The sequence below is a fragment of the Phoca vitulina genome, unplaced genomic scaffold (assembly GCF_004348235.1).
Source record: "Phoca vitulina isolate PV1807 unplaced genomic scaffold, GSC_HSeal_1.0 scaffold28, whole genome shotgun sequence".
NCBI lineage: Eukaryota > Metazoa > Chordata > Mammalia > Carnivora > Phocidae > Phoca > Phoca vitulina.
In genome coordinates this window covers 5,290,077-5,311,961 of record NW_022589731.1, presented here as the reverse complement: position 1 = coordinate 5,311,961, position 21,885 = coordinate 5,290,077, and the positions used below count along the sequence as shown (strand labels likewise).

Here is a 21,885-nt window from a genome sequence, read left to right as displayed (position 1 = left end):
CAACCCATGCTCTTTCCACTAGACCATGATAGCCTTTCTGTTCAAAGTAATTGGTCCTTTCTGTCCTTTTTGAAGAGATTTACTCTGTTTTGGAAAGTGGAGCTCCTGCTTGGTTGTTAGGCTAGCGCTCATTCTGTGCACTTGTACCAAGAGGAATTTTGATATTTTTGTTCCATTTTTTTCTTCTTCCCTGTTAGCCTCCTCTTTGCTTATCCTGTAGAGTCTCAAACACTGAACCTTTTCTCAAAATAGATTGTTATAAATCTAGGAAACTTGAAGTTACAGATTCCTGAGTACTTCTAGGACCTGTTGGACTAGAAGCTCTGGGGAAGAGAACCAGGGATCTGAATTTTTAACAGGCTTCCTTCCTCTGCCCTACATCATAAATGTTGGAGAGACTGTCCTTTAGAGAGTTAGTCTTTCAATGCTCTTCAATGATATAAGATTTAGGAACTCAACTTAGAACTCTTCCTAATTAAGTTTATAGATAGATATACTCTTTTCTTTTCTTTTCTTTTTTCTGTTCTTTCCTTTCCTTTCTTTTCTTTCACTTTCTTTCTTTTTCTTTTTCTTTTCTTTTTACATAAAAAGATTATTTTGTAGTTCTTCAGTTCCAAGACTAGTCTAGTTAATATTTCTAACTAGAATATGGCTGGCTCTTTTTATGATTCTGTCAGGAGGAACACAGCATGCTTATGTAACAAGTAAAATGGAACTCTTGCACACAAAAACTTCATTTTGCACTGTCATCAGAGCCTGATCAATATCTGTCCTAGGGTCCGAATAAGGATACAGACTATGCTTTGCATTCCAACCATCTTAGCCACCAAGTCCATCATTATCAATCTTATTAGAACTACTGTCTCAGGGGCGCCTGGGTGGCTCAGTCAGTTAAGTGTCTGACTCTTCATTTTGGCTCAGGTCATGATCTCAGGGTTGTGAGATCGAGCCCTGCATCGGGCTCCATGTTCAAAGGGGAGAGTGCTTGAGGATTCTCTCTCTACCCCTCCCCCACCCTCTGTCTCCCCCCTCCCTCCCCCCTAAAAAAAAAAAAAGAAAACAATCTCACATGAAACTGTATTAGACTTCTATTGCTGCCTAAAAAATTACCATAAATTTAGCTGCTTAAAAAAGCAAAGTTTTGTAGATCAGAAGACCAGGTGAACTCTGCTGGTTTGCTACTTAGGGTGTCATAAGGTTGAAGTTAAGGTGTCAACTGGCTAGGCTCCCCCACTGGAGACTCTGGGATAGCATTCTCATGCACGTTCATTCAGGTTATTGATAAATCCAGTTCCTGAGGCTGTAGGTCTGAGGTCACTGTTTCTAGGCTGGCTGTCATCTGGTCCTGTTTGTTCCTAGAGACCACCCACATCTGTTCTCACATGGCTTCTCCATTTTCAATCCAGCAATGGCACCTAGTATCCTTCTCATGCTTACTCTCTGGCTTGCTCTTCTGCTTTTCTTTCTTTTTTTTTTTTTCCCCCTGTCTTTAAGAGCACATGTGATTAGATTGGGTCCATCCAGATAATCCAGGATAAGCTCCCTATTTTAAGGTTAAGTGATTAGTAACCTCAATTATATATGCAGTGTTCCTTTTGTCATGCAATCTAACATATTCATTAGGGAAGGACATCTTTGGAGGGGAAGGCAAGATTCTGCCTACCACACTCACCCACACACATAATTAAAATGTAATAAAAATAGGTTGTCTATAATATAAAGATAAAAGAAGTATAATGTATAATACGTGAATACATTTGTTCATTTATTTTAGTATGTGAGAGTACAGATCCTACACTATTAGAAGTCAAGTTGCCCGAAAGAAGAGAATGATGTAGACTGATACAAATGGGTAGGATTGGCAACCCAATTTCCATTTGCAGCATGGTTCTCAGTTATGTGATTTTAAGAAATGGTGAGGGGCTCCTGGGTGGCTCAGTTGGTTGAGCATCCGACTCTTGGTTTTGGCTCAGATCATGATCTTGGGGTCGTGAGACCCAGCCCCAAGTCTGGCTCCGCACTCAGCGCAGAGTCTCCTTGAGAGTCTTTCTCTCCCAGTGACTCCCCCATCTCTCTCTCAAATAAATAAATAAAATCTTAAAAAAAATAAAAGAGAAATGGTGAACAGCTCTTGAAAAAGTTCTCAATAAAATTTTGAAAAAGAATTCAGTCTTCCCTTGAGGTAAATGGGAGTTAGATTCTGTAAAACTTAGTATATATTAAAAATTCAAAAAAAATATGTTGATATGTAAAATGGAGTTTGACTCTAGAGATATTTTTCCAGCTATAGGAAAGCCTACTGTAATGTTTGAACATTATGTGTGGTGATATCTAGCATCTCCTGGCCCATACTCTATGCCCCCCCCCAGTCATTATGACAATTTTAAAACATCCCACAAATTTACAAAGGGTCCCCTAGGAGATGGTGGCACCCCAGATAAGAAATACCAGTGAAGTGACAAGGGAAATTTTTCAGCTTGGAAATAGTGGTTGCTTTTCTCTGGACCTTTAAAAGAAGCCCTATCTGTTCTTGGCCTGCTCATATAGGTTTAATAACTAATCAAAAACACATTCCCTAGGTCATATACAATCTGGCCATTTATACCATAGAGATATGCATAGGTAAGAAGTGAGGGTCAGAGAGACCTGCAGTATTCAGTTCATTCTTGGGTTGTGTGTTGCAGAGAGAGTATAAGGTAGAGGTTATGATTATGGACTTGGGAGTCAGCCAGATTGACATTTGAAACCAAGTTCTGCCCATTATCAGTTGCCTGAGTAGGGACAGGTTCCCTCCATTCTTGGAGCCTTGTTTTCATCATCTGGAAAATAGGAAAGTATGTCTGTAAGAGTACCTTGCCAGGTGCTTTGGAAGAAGCCCTGCTTTTCTTAGGCACACTCTGTCTCTCTTCTCTGCACTGCGGCACCAGCCCAGGGTTCTGCATGGAGCAGATAATTCCTCTTTAATGCACAAGTGCTTCTTGAATCTGCAAGATGAGATTGGCTTTCCAGAGGGACTAGATTCTTCCAGAATCTGCATATTCCCTGGTCCTTCTCCAGAATTCTAGTCCATCAGGTCCTAGAAGTCTCTCATGATGAGTAGATCAAATATTTATTTTGTTTTCCAATGTTCACCAAACTTTTACTGTGGTGGGTTTTTTTTATTTGTTTTGTTTTGTTTTGTTTTGTTTGCTGAGGGCTCTGTCCATTTTTTGACTAGAGTGTTACCTCTTCAAAAATAGACCGATGTTTGAATTTTCTCCTAAAGCCCGTTAAGCAACCTGAATTTTGTTCCCTGAATTTTAGGGAAGATTGGTTATTATTCATAATTTGTATAAAAACCCAGCTGTGGCAAAAAAGAAAAGGTCTCTCTCAGGATTTTCAAACACATTTTAAAGCAAACAAGAGCTGAAATGTCTTCAGAGGTATGAAAATAGCAACAGATTCTCATTAGCCTCATCACTATAAGGAAAAAAATTAGATAAATACCTAATTACTGAAGGCCTCATGGTGGGGGCTACGCAGAGGACACCATACAGCTGCAGTCTCTGTCCATGGGCACCTTGCTCTAGGAAACGCTCTTAATGAAAGCACCACGTCTTTGGGTACAGCATGAAGGGACTGATTCAGTGGGTGCTGATGGTGGTGGTAATTTGCAAGGGACACAAGAAATTACATTACAATGTGGGAGGAAAGTATAGCTTTACAGCTAACCACATAAATGATACTCGATAAAGAGCTGAAGATTTAACAAGTCCTGGAGACTTCTTTCCCAAGGCAATCTCTGAACAGAATTTTGGGAGATCATCCTTCATTTTCAGAGAATTAGGCTCATGCAGCCTGATGTGGAAATGCTGGGGCATCCTGTCTGTCATTTCTCTGCCACCCCTCCATGTAGCTTTGACACACAATCCACATAACTGACCATTTTTCTTCTGGGAAGCAGCCAGAGAGTGCATTCCCTTGAGCACTTGCTCTGGCATTAATCTCCAGCTGTGTGCTTTCATTTCACTTCCTGTAAAATTCCATTGTAGATCCTGTGCTTGACCTAAGGTTAGATGGCAGGGGAACAAAATACTGATTCTCATTTCGAATCACAATTGTTGCTATAAATAGCAAACTTTATAACCTGGTATCTCCCTTGGATACAAAGTGATGGATGAGCTTCTGTTGATTAAAAAAAAAAAAAAAAAAGTCCATAACTCTCAAACTATAGTTCAAGTTGAAGTAAATGGTAATAATAAAGCACAACTAATACACTGCTGAATTATTCATGTTGATTATAAAAACTTCACCCTCAATGTCAAATAAGCCACATCCCATACAGGGTATCTGTAATCAGAAATCACAGGAGTTGCCTAGTCCTACATGAAAAGGAAGGTTCACATACTGAATCAGGATTACACTAAAAAGTGTAAACTGAAAAAATTACTGTAACTGGAAAATGTTGTAAATAACAAAGAGAAATTATTAGAAATTGTTGATAAAAATAATTATAAGCTAATTAGGGGGGATATTCAAGATATGTTCTGGTGCAGTTGATAACTTGATGATGACCTATAAGTGTTACTCGCTGAAAAATGAAGCCTAAGCATGGCTCCTAGTCTAAGTCCTCTGTCCAAGGCATCCTTATCCCCTAACTGGACTTCCTGCTTTTCCTACTTCTGCCATTCTCTAGTTTATTCTTATTCTACACATAGTAGTCAAAATGACCATTTAAAAAATGTTGTCAGTTTCTGTCATATTTTTGATCACATCCCTTGTGTGCCTTCCCATCACACAAATGAGAAAATCCAACCTTCTTATGCTATCCTCCAAGGAAGGCTTTTTTGCCTGATCTAGCCCCTGCCTGCTTCACTCTACTCATCATCCTCTGAGCTATAAGTGTGCAACTTTCTTTGGTTCCTTGAATATATACCTTAAGGCCTTTGAATCTGTAATTTCTTCTGCTTTACATGTACACCCATTTCCCTCCCCAGCTTAACTCATCTGCCCAGAGAGGTCTTCCAAGGCCATCCAAATTAAAGCAGTCACCATGCTGTCACTTTTTATAGCTATACCCTGTTTTATTTTATCTTTTTTTTTTTTTTTTTAGAGGGAGGGGAGGGAGAGAGAATGAGAGAGCACAGGGGGTGGGGTGGGCAGAGGGAGACAGAGAATTTTAAGCAGGCTCCACAGAGCTGGACGAGAGACTCGATCTCACAACCCTGAGATCATGACCTGAGCCAAAATCAAGAGGCGGACGCTTAACTGAGCCACCCAGGCACCCCTATCCTGTTTTATTTTCATCTGAGAACTTACATAAACAACAAAATATCAAATCTTATTGGTGGGATTGATTGTCTCTTATGCTAAAATGCATGCTTCTTGAGACTGGAGTCTTTCTTGTTTTATTTTATATTTCATCTGCAGTATCCAGCATGGTGTCTGTCATGTATTATTCCCAATTCATCTGGTTTGTTGAGTGATAAGCTCAGTTGTACACACATGTTATTATAGGAGTGTTAAATACTTTTCCCCTGCATATCATTTTACTGCTTTAATGGGCTAGAATCACTGTTTTCTTTGTTTAGAGGGTAATTAAACTTCTCTGATCCGATTTACCCCCATCACTTATGATAAGAAACCCAAGCCATCCCAAAATGCCAGTAGACTTGTATTTAAGAGAAAAGATCCATTTCAGGTACAACGTTGACTACTATTTCAGGGTCTGGATAGTGTTTTCTCTGATGATGCAAATTCTTTGGCTCTCAGATGCGATGAGCTCATTGTATATTAGTAAATATTTATGAAGTACTCTATTGACTAAGTGTTTCGCAATCAGGTTGATTAGTGATTCCTCCCAGCAACCTTGTGAGGTCAATCGGTATTATTAAAGAACAGCCCAGAGATGTTGGGCAGCTTGCCCAAGGTCACCCAGCAGGTCATTGGCAAAGCCTGCACTGGCAACTTCAGAGCCCATTACTGTGACGAGACCTGACGTTGACTCCTCTTGGAAGGGTGACCCCTCATCGCTTTCCTTGTAAGGTAGACATATAAACACTGACTGTTCTGAAGTAAGGGAAGTATAAAGGCCTTGAGTTGAAGGAGTTATTGGTGCAATTAGAAACTGGAGCCAGCTCCAGTTTCAATTGAAAACTGAAAATGGTGCTTAGTGGAGGTGAATTAGAGGACATTATTTTTGAGAGAAGGAGGGAATTATAGTTTGAAAAAGTAGGAATGTAAAAAGCAGGGATATGTGTAGAAAATTAATTTGGGTGGCTTTGGGGGTTGAGAAATAATGAATTATAGGACCAAAATATTTTAGGAAGAATCTGGGTCATGGTATCAGATCTAAGTTCTAGTCAGAAATTAGTCGAGTTCTCTAAAATAATATGCCACCGACTCACCTCCCTCAAGCAGTGTTTTCTGATGTTTTGTGAGTGTGAGAGCTGCTTTCAAGTATATAGTGTTTCATTCCCTAAAGTCCAACATACAAATTTCACTGGCCCCACCATTATCAATGTGTCCTGCTAAATATCTTCTAGGAATATTATATCAAGGAGAATGATCTGTTTTAAGAAAACATGCTGTATCTCACTTCCCTTTATATATTTTTTTCCTTCCTCTGGGATTTCAGATAAGTTGTTCTAAGTCAGTGATCTATTATGTTCTATATCATTTCGCCCTTTGGACCTTCAGATTGTATCTCCTAAATCTGTTCCTTGGAAGCAAATGCTGTTAAACCAATGACCACCTATAATAATAACTGCTTACATTGATAAATTCTTGCTATACATCGAGAACTTTTCAGGGAGCATCTCCTTTAACGCTTCCAACAATCCTATGAAAATGGATACCATTTTATCCCCTTTTTACAGGTAGGGAAACTAAACTCCTGGAACCTTTGTGCTATTAAGATGTTACTAATATCATGCTTCCCCCTCTCAGAACCTTCCAAAGGCTTAACATGGCCTGTGAGGCTCAGTGTGTTGTAGGTGCTGTTATCTTTATGAAGTGGCCAAGTATGTTCCCGCTCTCCTTGTTTTTAGCCTCTGCCCTACGTGTGCTCACCTCCTTTCTGTGAGTCACACACTCTGAGCTTGGACCTCATTTAATGTCCTGGTACTTGCTCTTCCCACTGCCTCTAATAATCTTTCTCATCATACATACCTGCCCACTTTCTATCATTCCAGTGTATTCTCAAATGCCTGATCACAGCAGCCATTCTCTGACCGTACTATGTAAAGTTGAACACCCCATCTTCACTCTCTGTCCCCCTTACTCTTTTCTTTTCCTTCAAGGCATTTACCATCACCTGAAAAATTATATATTTGTGTCTATGTTTACAGTATGTCTCTCCCCGCTGAAATTTAGGCTCTGCAAGAATAGCAATTTTGTAGTTGTTTTTGTTGTTGTTGTTTTTTGTTTGTTTGTTTTTTTCCCCCTATCTCTCTTTTATTGCCCAGGCCCAGAACAAGGCCTGGAACATGGGAGACACAACGTAACATAAATAATTGTTGAATGAGTGAATGCATGGACCATTGCACTATAATGCTAAACTCTATTTCTAGTAATTAGATTAACTTCACGGGAGCTGCACATCATGCCTGATTACGAAGAATCAGGCTTGGATTCTGGTGAATATTTTGCAGCACCTGTTACCACATATTCAGATGCCACCAGTGCCACAGAAAGATGCAAGCCAAAAAGGACCTGAATGTTTTAATTTATACTGGGTTCATCTTGAAGCATATAAGAATTCAGGGAAAGGACTATTTTTTTTTAAGATTTTATTTTATTTGTGAGCAAGAGAGCATATGTGCATGAGCAGGCAGAGAGAGAGGGAGAAGCAGGCTCCCCGCTGAGCAGGGAGCCCATCCCGGGGCTGGATCCCAGGACCCCGAGATCATGACCTGAGCCAAAGACAGACACTTAACCGACTGAGCCACCCAGGCATCCCAAAGGAAGGGGCTGTTTTAAGATTGTGGATGAGACTGCCGGTTTTTCCAATATTACTTTGCTTTTTAAACAAAATTGGAAAATCTGAGGGCAGTGAGACCTGGCAGTTCTCCTGGGTACTTGTGGATGAATGTTAGTATGGCCTCAAGTGATGGTGTAGGATAGAACTCTGTCTCTAGGTAGCTGGATCATCCAGATGTTGTGGAAGGGATTTTGCCTGTGGGTCAGTTGGATATCACTGCATGCAGATTGGAGGGGGTACACATCAATGATACAAGTGTTTCTGGGCTTTTTTGTTTGTTTGTTTGTTTAATCTATTCCATGAGGGATGCTGGAATACATTCTCTTTAAGGATTATATGTAATTTAAAAATTTTTAATATCCTCTTTGACTACCAGCTCTAGCCCTGGTCCCTTTCCCAAATGTTGCCATCATTTTCATTTTGGTATGATTCTAAAGTATAATTGTACAGGTTTCTTAAACATCTAAGCCTCTATGGTTTTTTGTTTATTTTGTTTTGGAGGAGAATTTGGCTTTTTCCCATGTAGTATTATGTTCCTTCCTTACAGTATTAATCAGTTCTAAGATGGATAGGCTTTATAAAGTGAATTTTATTCTCTGATGAGATTAAAGTACTTTTGCATATTTGATAACCTGTAATTCTGAGAAGTGTCTTGGCACAAGAATCAGAAAACCTGGGTTCTCTTCATGACTCATGAATGCTTGACTTGCTTTACCCTGACCCTCAGCTTCTTCATCTGCAGAATCCTAAAGTTGAGCCTATTCAATTGTGTGGAAACTACTTTTTTGATCCCTGAAAGCTGTGTGAAAATGTTAAAGAATTACTAAAAGAGGGAGACTAGGATGTGTGTGTGTGGGGGGGGGCACCAGTTGGAGTGGCAGACAGGTGTTTCAGTGAGGATAGCTCTCTATCTGTTGAATGTGTACTTAGAGTAGGGCTTAAACTCTCCCACTGCTTTAAAAAAAAAAAAAAAGAAAGAAAGAAAGAAAGAAAGAAAGAAAGAAAGAAAGAAAGAAAGAAAGAAAGAAAGAAAAGAAAACCATTGAATAGAGATGTAATCATCTCTAAGACCTTATTGAAGTTCTAATAGTCTAGAATTTTTAGCTTTCCTGAAAGTAATTGGGACACAAAAATGGAGATACTATAAGATATTGCAAGGATATGTAACAATGAACAAACCATGTTTTCTGACCAGGGCTCAATCATTTCACTTTTAAAGAAACTAAGAAGAAAATAGATAGGATATAACAGGCAAAGGATATACCTCCATTTCAACACTTCAACCCCTGGCTGTCTCCTACAATTTCGGGATGGGGGTATTTTTCTCTAAGCCTTACTTCTCAGAAGTGTGTTGTAGGCTTCCCTATGGATGCAGAGTTCCCCCAAACTCCTCCAGCTACAGGAATTCTAGACTATTACAAACAAGGCTAGAGATCAGCTAGGCCAGTCCTCTCTGATTACATATGAGGAAGCATCTCATTCATTTTTCATTCACTTGGCTTTCAGAAAACTCAAGGTAGCAAAAGCTCTGTTATGCACCATCATGTGAGGCTGAGGTTCCGTCCATCTATGGGAAACAAACCCTAATTTGACCCTAGACCGTGACACCCAGAGAACAACTTCCACACCTTAGGATAATTGGATCATTTACAATCAGGGAATCAAGTAAAGCCCATTGTCACCATTAAACGTTTAAGTTGCTTATGCTTCCAGAATACATTTTTCATAATTTTTATTATGTTCAGTTAGCCAACAGATAGTACATCATTAGTTTTTGATGTTTTTCATAATTTTCATGTGCATGTTCTGACTGAAGGGCGAGGAGGACCAAGTAATGTTGGCTTCATTCAATAAATATTTCACTACTGTTTGCCTATTCCCAGGGCAGGACAATTACAGTGCTTCTTTAGCCAAACAGGGTGTCCTGGAAGAGAGTGGAGCACTCTGGCAGAAGTCACATGTTACATTAGCAATTATAGCTCAAATTCATTTTCTGGCGAGGATGGCAAAACACAGGATTCTGTATGCCATTTCCCGTTTGGAGCTCTTCACAACCAGGGGGGATGTCCGCAGTGGTCCCTGTGTGATGGTACTCATCACTACCTTTGAGTCTTGGCTTATTAGATGCTTGGCCTGGGGGTCCTCCTTCAAACACAGAATTGACTTTAGGATGATAACTGGCAGATATTATGCATAGAGGTGCTTTATTGTTTGAGAGGCAGGTGATCTAAGTTATGTGTGCTTCACTGGAAAATTCCATCCTATTTCATTTTTTCAGACGAACTATCCTATAAAGGGCACAATTTCAATACATGAGCGGCTACCTCTCTGTATTAAGCATCCAGGCTTCGAAGACTAACTGCCTGGTCTGAATCAGGCTCAGCTCATTGTTGCCCCGACTTGCCCAAGTCAGTCATCCTCTCTAAGTTTCGATCTCCTCATCCATAAGATGTGAATCACACCAGTACTTAACTCATGGAATGCCATGAGAATTAAGTGAGCCAGTCTTTGTAAAGTGCTCAGCCAGAGGGTGGTATGTTTTAAGTGTTCAGTAAGTGTTCACTATTATTATTCATAAATAATTTGGCAAGCAGGTATGAGCGTGGGGTAACGCAGCCTATGAAGATGTGACCTCAGCATGAGGATGGATGTGCTATGTGATGGACCAGAAATGCCTGGGGATTAGGGTCATATCAGAAGAGAGAGCCCTTGGTAAAGCTGAATAGACATGCCCCCCCCCCAAATTTATCTTTGCGTAACTGATAAATGCATATTTTGTTTTCCATTGCTATATTTATATTGAATACTTTAATAATGTATAAGACATTTTATGTATATATTTGTATGAGTTCTTCCTAAGTAAGCCCCTAAATTCTCTTATATTTATGTCTCATAATGACTCTTGCCTGACATAAACTCAGGGTAGGAGAGCTCTGAAGTTTTCTTGCCCCCTCACCGTGCAAAAGGAAATACAAACATCAACTGTGAAATTTCTCCTATTATATTTTGTAATAACAGAGGAGCACATTTAGAGAAGTGGTGTTCGGTTCAATCAGCGCCATGATTGGAGCCCCTTCTGGATTGCAAGAAGCAGCTACGATGTTGGAGAGAGACAGAAGAGTAAGTGTAAATGCACTGTGCTCTGCAGTAGGTGGTAGCAGTGGGGAGAGCCGCACCGCATAAGGTCACACACAGCAGAATATAAAAACAATGCAGGAGCCATTTGGATGAGTTTGAGCACATTCTTCAGAGGAACGTAAGAAAGTTCAGTGAAGGAAGAGGTATTTGAGTGCAGCCTTGAAACAGAGAAACGGGCAGAAAGAAGGGTAAAAGGGTAAATATGAACGAGTCCTGCCTACTGAGAACAGAGTCTGTTCACACAGAAAACTGTGAGCATCGACACTTTCAATACAATGGACAGGGACCTGGGATGTCATGGAAGAAAGAATGAAGTCTGCTAGTCATCGGGCATTGCCAGGAAAGGCATCCCAGGGAAGGTGGCTGCGGAGTGAAATCTTGAAAGATAAGAAGGAATAAATGCCTTCTGCCCTCGCCACCACCACCAGCATGTCTGCTGAGCAGTGGGTATCGCATTTGCAAAGCCTGGGAGGCATGAAAGCAGCCGCCCCTGAGAAAGAGCGAGTGGTGGCTTTAGAGTGCTCCTGCAAGGAGTTCTGGCCACAGCAGGATGGGAACCGCCTGCCCCAGCTTGGGAAGTAGGAGGGGAGTGGAGAGTACAGATGGAGACGCTGCGGACAGGCAGGTGCGTGTGTGTGAGATGGACGTCGTGGACCTCATCTAGTTAAGGATAATGCTCTTCCCTGTCCCTGCTCCTGAAAAAGAAACCTTTACTTGAAAAGGAGGCCTTGATTTAAATTATTTTCCCTCCCTTTCTTAGGCAAAATAGTTAGAGATCCAGGTATCAGCTTGGGTTTTAGTTATTTTTATACTCGGTGAACTGAAATATCTTTCAGAGGTACAAGTGAACGCTATTTTGGTGTGCTCTGTATTATGGACGAACACTTTTACCTCTGGTGGAAATATGTGGTGTGTGTGGCAGGGTGGTGTGGACGACATTGCCACCTTCTCCTTGGAGTCCTACATAGTCACATTCAAATGCATTCAGGGTTCTTACCTCAGCTACCCTGTGTGATGAGAAAGGAACTTCAGGAACACAGCGTGATAATCCAACAAGGAAGCGAAGACAATGGCTCAGCAGGACCAGAAAGATGAGCGGGAACTTTTATAACTTGTGGACACATAGGTACCCATCCCTTACATTTAAAAAATAACTTTAAAAAAATTTACAAATCAAATTAAATTGGAAATACTGTGACCCATGGCAGAGTAGAAATATCTTTATATCACCTTGACATGCCTCTCCCTAAACCCGCTATTTAACCCCCTTCCCTCTAATTCTGCAAATTAACCTGAAAAGCTCCGGGTATCCAAGAAACAGGGAAGCTTGTTCAGCTCAGGATGCACCATAATGTCTCAGCAGCCCGTTTAAATTATATGTTTAGGCTGACAGGCAAACGTATTTCACGGCAGAATCCTTAGAAAGCAGGAGACAATTTCCTTCAGCTCCACGTCACCGTTTGATGTAGATTGCCTATTATATTCTTGAGGTATTATGAAAAATGGATTTGGAGATATTTTCTTGACAGTGGGTAGACTAATGGAATCTGGTGACTGTATTTAAAATGTGCAGGGGTTTGTTATAACATGGTAATAGAAATATCAATTGCAGTGACAGGTTAAAAAAATCTGTCAATGAATGATAATGAAGTTATTTAAATGTCGACTCACTCGCAAACATTTTCCAAACCCTAAATTACTCTCACTGCCTTAACCTCATGCATCCTAAGTTATTAAGGAGCAGTGTCTGCAATGCAGCCAATGTGCCTTTGGCTCTGGAAGCTATTTTTATGCCGCCAAATGCACTAGGAGCAATGAAAGTGACTGCTCTTAATGATTTTAGGAAAGAAACAAAACACAGAAGCCACAGCTTCTTGATTGAGAGGAGGATGTTGCTCTGCTTTTGGGAAATCTCACTGGTACTGATTTTTGAGCAATTCCCCGGTGCTCCCTTGCTTCCTGTCCCTAAGCTTCCCTCTGCCGCTCAGGTCTTCGTTTTGTGACCTTGGCTTGGTGTGCATGGGCTAGGGCATGTTACCTCCCTGGGGTCTGAAGGCTACTTCTTTTTAAAGAAGTGGCCTGGCTCATTCTTGGTTCAAAGAGTGTCCAGTAGGCTTCTGCATTCATTCACTTTCTGTATGGAGAAGTCACCTGATGTGCCACCAGTGTCCTGAGGCCTGGGGATTTGGGGGCAGGGGGGACCGAACATGTGTCCACTGCCCTTATGGCACTTAGAGTAGTCTAAGATGCCAGGCAGGGGTTTCTCGATTAAAAGTAGAGGAGCATAAGACATGCTCCCCACCCTGGTCCCACTTCACCCCACACGGCTGATTGAATCTGCTAGGAGCAAGGACTGTAGGAGTCCCTGCCGGATGATAAAGGCTTCTTCATTTTGGCTTAGTAGATATCCAGCTGGCCATACAAGAAGAGCAAGGTTCCATCGAGTCAGCCAGTCAGTGAAGAACAAATTGTGAGTGCCTGCCGTGTCTGGGACAGTCTTCTGAGAGTGAGGAAGACAGCGGCGGGCAAAACAGACATCTTTTCTACTCTATTCTCATGGAGCTTTCATTCCGGAGAGGGAAAGACAGAAAATTTAAAAAAAAAAAAAAAAGGTAGAAATCTATCAGATGGGGGTAAATACTATGCATAGAGAAAATAGAAGAGGCTAAGGAGGATGGAGTGTGCTGGAGGCGTGGGAAAGTTGCTATTTCATACAGGATGACCAATGTTCAGAAAGAAATGAGGAGGCCATCTGGAGAAAGAACTTTCTAGACACATGGAATAGCAAGGCTGGAGTGGGCTGGGGTGGGGGGCAGGCAGAAAAGGCAGAGGAATTAAGAGTTGGGCATCTATTACGTCACCAACTTAGTAGATAAAAAAGCACATCTGTAGTTGATTTGTTGAGGACATCGGGGAATGGACTGATTACCCAGCTGGTTGAGAGCCTGTGTCTGGTTCTGCTTGACTTCAAGTACTTCCTCTTTCTGTGAAGCTGTGACGTCCTGATAATCTTCACAAGACGTCATCAGATAATTCACAAGTTGACCCACTTTTTCCATATTTCTAGCCTTTCTAGGAGCTAGAGTGGACCAGATGAAAGACCTACTTTCTCTTCTCCTTAACCTATTGTAACAGTTTCTGCTTATACTATTCTTAAGATGGATTCCCTCTGGCAGGCCGCCTGTCCCTTTACCTGGTATGAAGAAAAGCCCGCTTTTGGTCTACACCATGTAAAACTTCAAACAGTTTGAGTTCATATTCCTTTTATAAAGAAATGCTGAACTAGATTTTGTAGATATATTTCCTTTTCCTCTTGTGGCTTTTGAGAGAGGCCATGCAGCATGGGGTTAAGGATGAAGGCTCTCGAGTGGCAGCCTGTGTGAGGACTGCATCTTCCAAATTCTGTGGCCTCGTTTATACTCCTGGTTCCTCCTTGTCTATAACCTGTGATTAATATCAGTGCCCATCTCATGGGCTTCTGCATGTGAAGGGCTTAGATCACATTGTAAGCACCCTGACAAACATTCATTTTTATTATCTGTTAGGTTTCCTAAGCATAATAGTTCATTCAGGAAATCCTGGCACACTTATTATAGAAGCAGAGTGTAGAATCATTCACTCTCCAATTCCAGTTCTTATCCTTTCTTCTCTAATTCAAACCCCATGCAAAACTACTGGCACTCATATCCTTTAAAATATGATAGACTAGATTTGGTTACATTTATTTATTTATTTATTTATTTATTTTTTAAATTTTTTTATTGTTATGTTAATCCCCATACATTACATCATTAGTTTTAGATATAGTGTTCCATGATTCATTGTTTGTGCATAACACCCAGTGCTCCATGCAGAACGTGCCCTCCCCAATACCCATCACCAGGCTAACCCATCCTCCCAAGCCCTCCCCTCTAGAACCCTCAGTTTGTTTTTCAGAGTCCATTGTCTCTCATAGTTCTTCTCCCCCTCCGATTTCCCCCCCTTCATTCTTCCCCTCCTGCTACATTCTTCTTCTTCTTTTTTTCTTTCTTAACATATATTGCATTATTTGTTTCAGAGGTACAGATCTGAGATTCAACAGTCTTGCACAATTCACAGCGCTTACCAGAACACATACCCTCCCCAGTGTCCATCACCCAGTCACCCCATCCCTCCCACCCCACCCCCCACTCCAGCAACCCTCAGTTTGTTTCCTGAGATTAAGAATTCCTCATATCAGTGAGGTCATATGATACATGTCTTTCTCTGTTTGACTTATTTCGCTCAGCATAATACCCTCCAGTTCCATCCACGTCGTTGCAAATGGCAAGATCTGATTCCTTTTGATGGCTGCATAATATTCCATTGTATATATATACCACATCTTCTTTATCCATTCATCTGTTGATGGACATCTTGGCTCTTTCCACAGTTTGGCTATTGTGGACACTGCTGCTATAAACATCGGGGTGCACGTAGCCTTTCGGGTCCCTACTTTTGTATCTTTGGGGTAAATACCCAGTAGTGCAATTGCTGGATCATATGGTAGCTCTATTTTCAACTTTTTGAGGAACCTCCATACTGTTTTCCAGAGTGGCTGCACCAGCTTGCATTCCCACCAACAGTGTAGGAGGGTTCCCCTTTCTCCGCATCCCCGCCAACATCTGTCATTTCCTGACTTGTTAATTTTAGCCATTCTGACTGGTGTGAGGTGGTATCTCATTGAGGTTTTGATTTGGATTTCCCTGATGCCGAGCGATATTGAACACTTTTTCATGTGTCTGTTGGCCATTTGGATGTCTTCTTTGGAAAAATGTCTGTTCATGTCTTCTGCCCATTTCTTGATTGGATTCTTTGTTCTTTGGGTGTTGAGTTTGATGAGTTCTTTATAGATTTTGGATACTAGCCCTTTATCTGATATGTCATTTGCAAATATCTTCTCCCATTCTGTCAGTTGTCTTTTGGTTTTGTTGACTGTTTCCTTTGCTTTGCAAAAGCTTTTTATCTTGATGAAGTCCCAATAGTTCATTTTTGCCCTTGCTTCCCTTGCCTTTGGCGATGTTTCTAGGAAGAAGTTGCTGCGGCTGAGGTCGAAGAGGTTGCTGCCTGTGTTCTCCTTTAGGATTTTGATGGACTCCTGTCTCACATTGAGGTCTTTCAACCATTTGGAGTCTATTTTTGTGTGTGGTGTAAGGAAATGGTCCAGTTTCATTCTTCTGCATGTGGCTGTCCAATTTTCCCAACACCATTTGTTGAAGAGACTGTCTTTTTTCCATTGGACATTCTTTCCTGCTTTGTCAAAGATTAGTTGACCATATAGTTGAGGGTCCATTTCTGGGCTCTCTATTCTGTTCCATTGATCTATGTGTCTGTTTTTGTGCCAGTACCATACTGTCTTGATGATGACAGCTTTGTAGTAGAGCTGGAAGTCTGGAATTGTGATGCCGCCAGCTTTGCTTTTCTTTTTCAACATTCCTCTGGCTATGCGGGGTCTTTTCTGGTTCCATACAAATTTTAGGATTATTTGTTCCATTTCTTTGAAGAAAGTGGATGGTATTTTGATGGGGATTGCATTGAATGTGTAGATTGCTCTAGGTAGGATTGACATCTTCACAATATTTGTTCTTCCAATCCATGAGCATGGAACGTTTTTCCATTTCTTTGTGTCTTCCTCAATTTCTTTCATGAGTATTTTATAGTTTTCTGAGTACAGATTCTTTGCCTCTTTGGTTAGATTTATTCCTAGGTACCTTATGGTTTTGGGTGCAATTGTAAATGGGATCGACTCCTTAATTTCTCTTTCTTCTGACTTGTTGTTGGTGTATAGGAATGCCACTGACTTCTTTGCATTGATTTTATATCCTGCCACTTGACTGAATTCCTGTATGAGTTCTAGCAGTTTTGGGGTGGAGTCTTTGGGATTTTCCACATAAAGTGTCATATCATCTGCAAAGAGTGAGAGTTTGACTTCTTCTGTGCCAATTTGGATGCCTTTGATTTCTTTTTGTTGTCTGATTGCTGTGGCTAGGACTTCCAATACTATGTTGAATAGCAGTGGTGATAGTGGACATCCCTGCCGCGTTCCTGACCTTAGGGGGAAAGCTCTCAGTTTTTCCCCATTGAGAATGATATTCGCTGTAGGTTTTTCATAGATGGCTTTTATGATATTGAGGTATGTACCCTCTATCCCTATACTCTGAAGAGTTTTGATCAAGAAAGGATGCTGTACTTTGTCAAATGCTTTTTCTGCATCTATTGAGAGGATCATATGATTCTTGTTCTTTCTTTTGTTAATGTATTGTATCACGTTAATTGATTTGCGGATGTTAAACCAACCTTGCAGCCCAGGGATAAATCCGACTTGGTCGTGGTGAATAATCCTTTTAATGTACTGTTGGATCCTATTGGCTAGTATTTTGGTGAGAATTTTTGCATCCATGTTCATCAGGGATATTGGTCTGTAATTCTCCTTTTTGATGGGGTCTTTGTCTGGTTTTGGGATCAAGGTAATGCTGGCCTCATAAAATGAGTTTGGAAGTTTTCCTTCCATTTCTATTTTTTGGAACAGTTTCAGAAGAATAGGTATTAATTCTTTTTTAAATGTTTGGTAGAATTCCCCTGGGAAGCCATCTGGCCCTGGGCTTTTGTGTTTTGGGAGATTTTTGATGACTGCTTCTATTTCCTTAGTGGTTATAGGTCTGTTCAGGTGTTCTATTTCTTCCTGGTTCAGTTTTGGTAGTTGATACATCTCTAGGTATGCATCCATTACTTCCAGGTTATCTAATTTGCTGGCATAGAATTGCTCATAATATGTTCTTATAATTGTTTGTATTTCTTTGGTGTTGGTTGTGATTTCTCCACTTTCATTCATGATTTTGTTGATTTGGCTCATTTCTCTTTTCTTTTTGATAAGTCTGGCCAGGGGCTTATCAATCTTGTTAATTCTTTCAAAGAACCAGCTCCTAGTTTCGTTGATCTGTTCTACTGTTCTTTTGGTTTCTATTTCATTGATTTCTGCTCTGATCTTTATTATTTCTCTTCTCCTGCTGGGTTTAGGCTTTATTTGCTGTTCTTTCTCCAGCTCCTTTAGGTGTAGGGTTAGGTTGTGTACTTGAGACCTTTCTTGTTTCTTGAGAAAGGCTTGTATCGCTATATACTTTCCTCTTAGGACTGCCTTTGCTGTATCCCAAAGATTTTGAACAGTTGTGTTTTCATTTTCATTGGTTTCCATGAATTTTTTTAATTCTTCTTTAATTTCCTGGTTTCCATTCATTCTTCAGTAGGATGCTCTTTAGCCTCCATGTATTTGAGTTCTTTCCGCCTTTCCTCTTGTGATTGAGTTCTAGTTTCAAAGCATTGTGGTCTGAAAATAGGCAGGGGATGATCCCAATCTTCTGGTACCGGTTGAGACCTGATTTATGACCTAGGATGTGATCTATTCTGGAGAATGTTCCATGGGCACTAGAGAAGAATGTGTATTCCGTTGCTTTGGGATGGAATGTTCTGAATATGTCTGTGAAGTCCATTTGGTCCAGTGTGTCATTTAAAGTCTTTATTTCCTTGTTGATCTTTTGCTTAGACGATCTGTCCATTTCAGTGAGGGGGGTGTTAAAGTCCCCCACTATTATTGTATTGTTGTCGATGTGTTTCTTTGCTTTTGTTATTAATTGCCTTATATAATTGGCTGCTCCCATGTTAGGGGCATAGATATTTACAATTGTTAGATCTTCTTGTTGGATAGACCCTTTAAGTATGATATAGTGTCCTTCCTCATCTCTTATTACAGTCTTTGGTTTAAAATCTAATTTGTCTGATATAAGGATTGCCACCCCAGCTTTCTTTTGGTGTCCATTAGCATGGTAAATGGTTTTCCACCCCCTCACTTTCAATCTGGGGGTGTCTTTGGGTCTAAAATGAGTCTCTTGCAGACAGCATATCGATGGGTCTTGTTTTTTAATCCAATCTGATAGCCTGTGTCTTTTGATTGGGGCATTTAGCCCATTTACATTCAGGGTAACTATTGAAAGATAGGAATTCAGTGCCATTGTATTGCCTGTAAAGTGACTGTTACTGTATATTGTTTGTGTTCCTTTCTGGTCTATGTTGCTTTTAGGCTCTCTCTTTGCTTAGAGGACCCCTTTCAATATTTGTTGTAGGGCTGGTTTCGTGTTTGCAAATTCCTTTAGTTTTTGTTTGTCCTGGAAGCTTTTTATCTCTCCTTCAATTTTCAATGACAGCCTAGCTGGATATAGTATTCTTGGCTGCATATTTTTCTCATTTAGTGCTCTGAATATGTCCTGCCAGTCCTTTCTGGCCTGCCAGGTCTCTGTGGATAAGTCTGTTGCCAATCTAATGTTTCTACCATTGTAGGTTACAGATCTCTTGTCCCGAGCTGCTTTCAGGATTTTCTCTGTGTCTCTGAGACTTGTAAGTTTTACTATTAGATGTCGGGGTGTTGACCTATTTTTATTGATTTTGAGAGGGGTTCTCTGTGCTTCCTGGATTTTGATGCCTGTTTCCTTCCCCAAATTAGGGAAGTTCTCTGCTATAATTTGCTCCATTATACCTTCTGCCCCTCTCTCTCTTTCTTCTTCTTCTGGGATCCCAATTATTCTAATGTTGCTTCGTCTTATGGTATCGTTTATCTCTCGAATTCTGTCCTCGTGATCCAGTAGTTGTTTATCTCTCTTTTTCTCAGCTTCTTTATTTTCCATCATTTGGTCTTCTATCTCACTGATTCTTTCTTCTGCCTCATTTATCCTAGCAGTTAGCGCCCCCATATTTGATTGCACCTCATTGATAGCCTTTTTGATTTCTACTTGGTTAGATTTTAGTTCTTTTACTTCTCCAGAAAGGGTTTCTCTAATAACTTCCATGTTTTTTTCAAGCCCAGCTAGTATCTTTAAAGTGATGATTCTGAACTCTAGATCTGACATCGTACTAATGTCCGTATTGAGTAGGTCCCTGGCAGTCGGTACTACCTCTTGTTCTTTTTGTTGAGGTGATTTTTTCCGTCTTGTCATTTTGTGCAGAGGAGAATAGATTAATGAGAGAACAAAATGCTAGCAGGGTAACAACGTCCCCAGAAAATATACTCTAAACAAATCAGAAAAGACCTGAAGCAGTGGGAAAAGAAAGGGAAAGAGAGAAAAAAGAAAAGGAAAGAAAAAAGAAAAAGATAAAGATAAAAACAAACAAAAGCAGAACAAAACAAAACAAAACAAAACCAGAATGTGATCAAATATGATCAGGCTGGATTATAGATCAGTGCCACACACTAGATTTTGGGTGTATTTTGGTCTGTTAAAAGAAAGTCCCTCCCAAAATTTTAAAGAAAGAAAAACTTATATTTGTACAAAAATAAGGGTTGATATGATGAAGGGATGGAATATGACTGTAAAGATGGAAATTATAAAAAATTTTAAAAAAGGATTTGATAAGTTGTTTGAAAAAAGAAAGAAGAGGATTAAAAAAAAAAAGAAAGAAAGAAAAAAGGGAGAGAATGTGATCAGGCAGGGGAGTAGAAAAAAACCATACACTAGAGATTTAGAGTATATTTTGATCTGTTAGAAGAAACTATCTCAAGATTTTAAAGAGAGAACAACTTATATATATATGCCAAAAATACGGGTAACTACTATGAAGGGATAGAATATGACTTTAAAAATGAAAAATAAATTTTTTTTTTTTTAAAAAGGGATTGATAAGATGTTGGTTGAAAAAGGGAAAAAGAAAAATTCAAAAAAAAGAAAAAAGAAAAAAAAAAAAGACAGTTAAAAAAAATAATTAACTTTGAAAGACTAAAGAATCATTGTAAAAAAGCCATGAATTCTATGTGCAGTATTCCCCTAGCGCTGGAGTTCTGCCGTTCTCATTGATCGGTAAACTTGGTCTTGGCTGGCTGTTCTCGCTGATCTTCTGGGGGAGGGGCCTGTTGCCGTGGTTCCCAAATGTCTTTGCCGGAGGCAAAATTGCCCCGCCCTTGCCGGTCCGGGCTAAGTAATCTGCTCGGGTTTGCTCTCGGGAGCTTTTGTTCCCTGCAAGCTTTCCGTACAGCTTTGGAGGCGGAGAGTGAAAATGGCGGCCTCCCAGTCTCCGCCCCGGCGGAGCCGAGAACTCGGGGTCCCGCTCCTCAGCGAGCCCCCAGAGAAAAGCAGTCAGTCACTCCCGTCTCCCCGGTCTCCGGCCACACTCCGCGCTCACCCGGCCTGTGACTGCGCCTTTCTATCTGGCACCCGACCCCGGGTGGAGTCTCCAAACCCAGCAGATCCCCACGGTGCACTCCCGCACCTCTCCTCCCGGGGGAAGAAGGTGAGTCTCCCCGGATCTGCCGCTTGTTGGGTCCCTGCTGGAGGAGCAGTGGCCCGACTGTGCTGCGCATCACGGTTTATGACAACCCCGAGCTGAGAGCCCGCGCCTGGGCTCCGTCTCTGCAGCCGGCTTCCCTGCTCCAATACCTGGGAGCTCTGCCGCACTCAGGCACCCCCAGTCTTTCTGTGACCCCGAGGGTCCTGAGACCACACTGTCCCGCGAGGGTTCCACCCCCCACTTCGCCACCAGAGTGACGTCCCTCAGCGGAGCAGACTTCTAAAAGTTCCGATTTTGTGCTCCGCGGCTCTATCACTTGCCACAAGCGGCCGATGGAGGCCCCTCCCCCACCGTCTATCCTCCCGAATAACGCCTCGGATTCACTTCTCCGCACGTCCTACCTTCCAGAAAGTGGTCGCTTTTCTGTTCAGAGAGTTGTTGCTATTCTTTTCTTCGATCTCCTGTTGAGTTTGTAGGTGTTCAGAATGGTTTGATCCCTA

At 41.0% G+C, this 21,885-nt stretch overlaps 1 protein-coding gene across 5 annotated transcripts in view; it reads left to right on the top strand.

The window, feature by feature from the left end:
- Positions 1 to 21,885, top strand: part of SORCS1 (sortilin related VPS10 domain containing receptor 1) — a 502,288-nt gene that overhangs the window by 242,653 nt on the left and 237,750 nt on the right. Inside the window, exon 1 of one of the 5 annotated variants that reach the window (XM_032422993.1) lies at positions 10,804 to 11,080. The exons of the other annotated variants lie outside the window; for them this stretch is intronic. The gene's annotated coding sequence lies outside the window, so the exon portion shown is untranslated. Of the gene's footprint in view, positions 1 to 10,803; positions 11,081 to 21,885 lie in introns of those variants that run through there. 5 annotated transcript variants of the gene reach the window in all.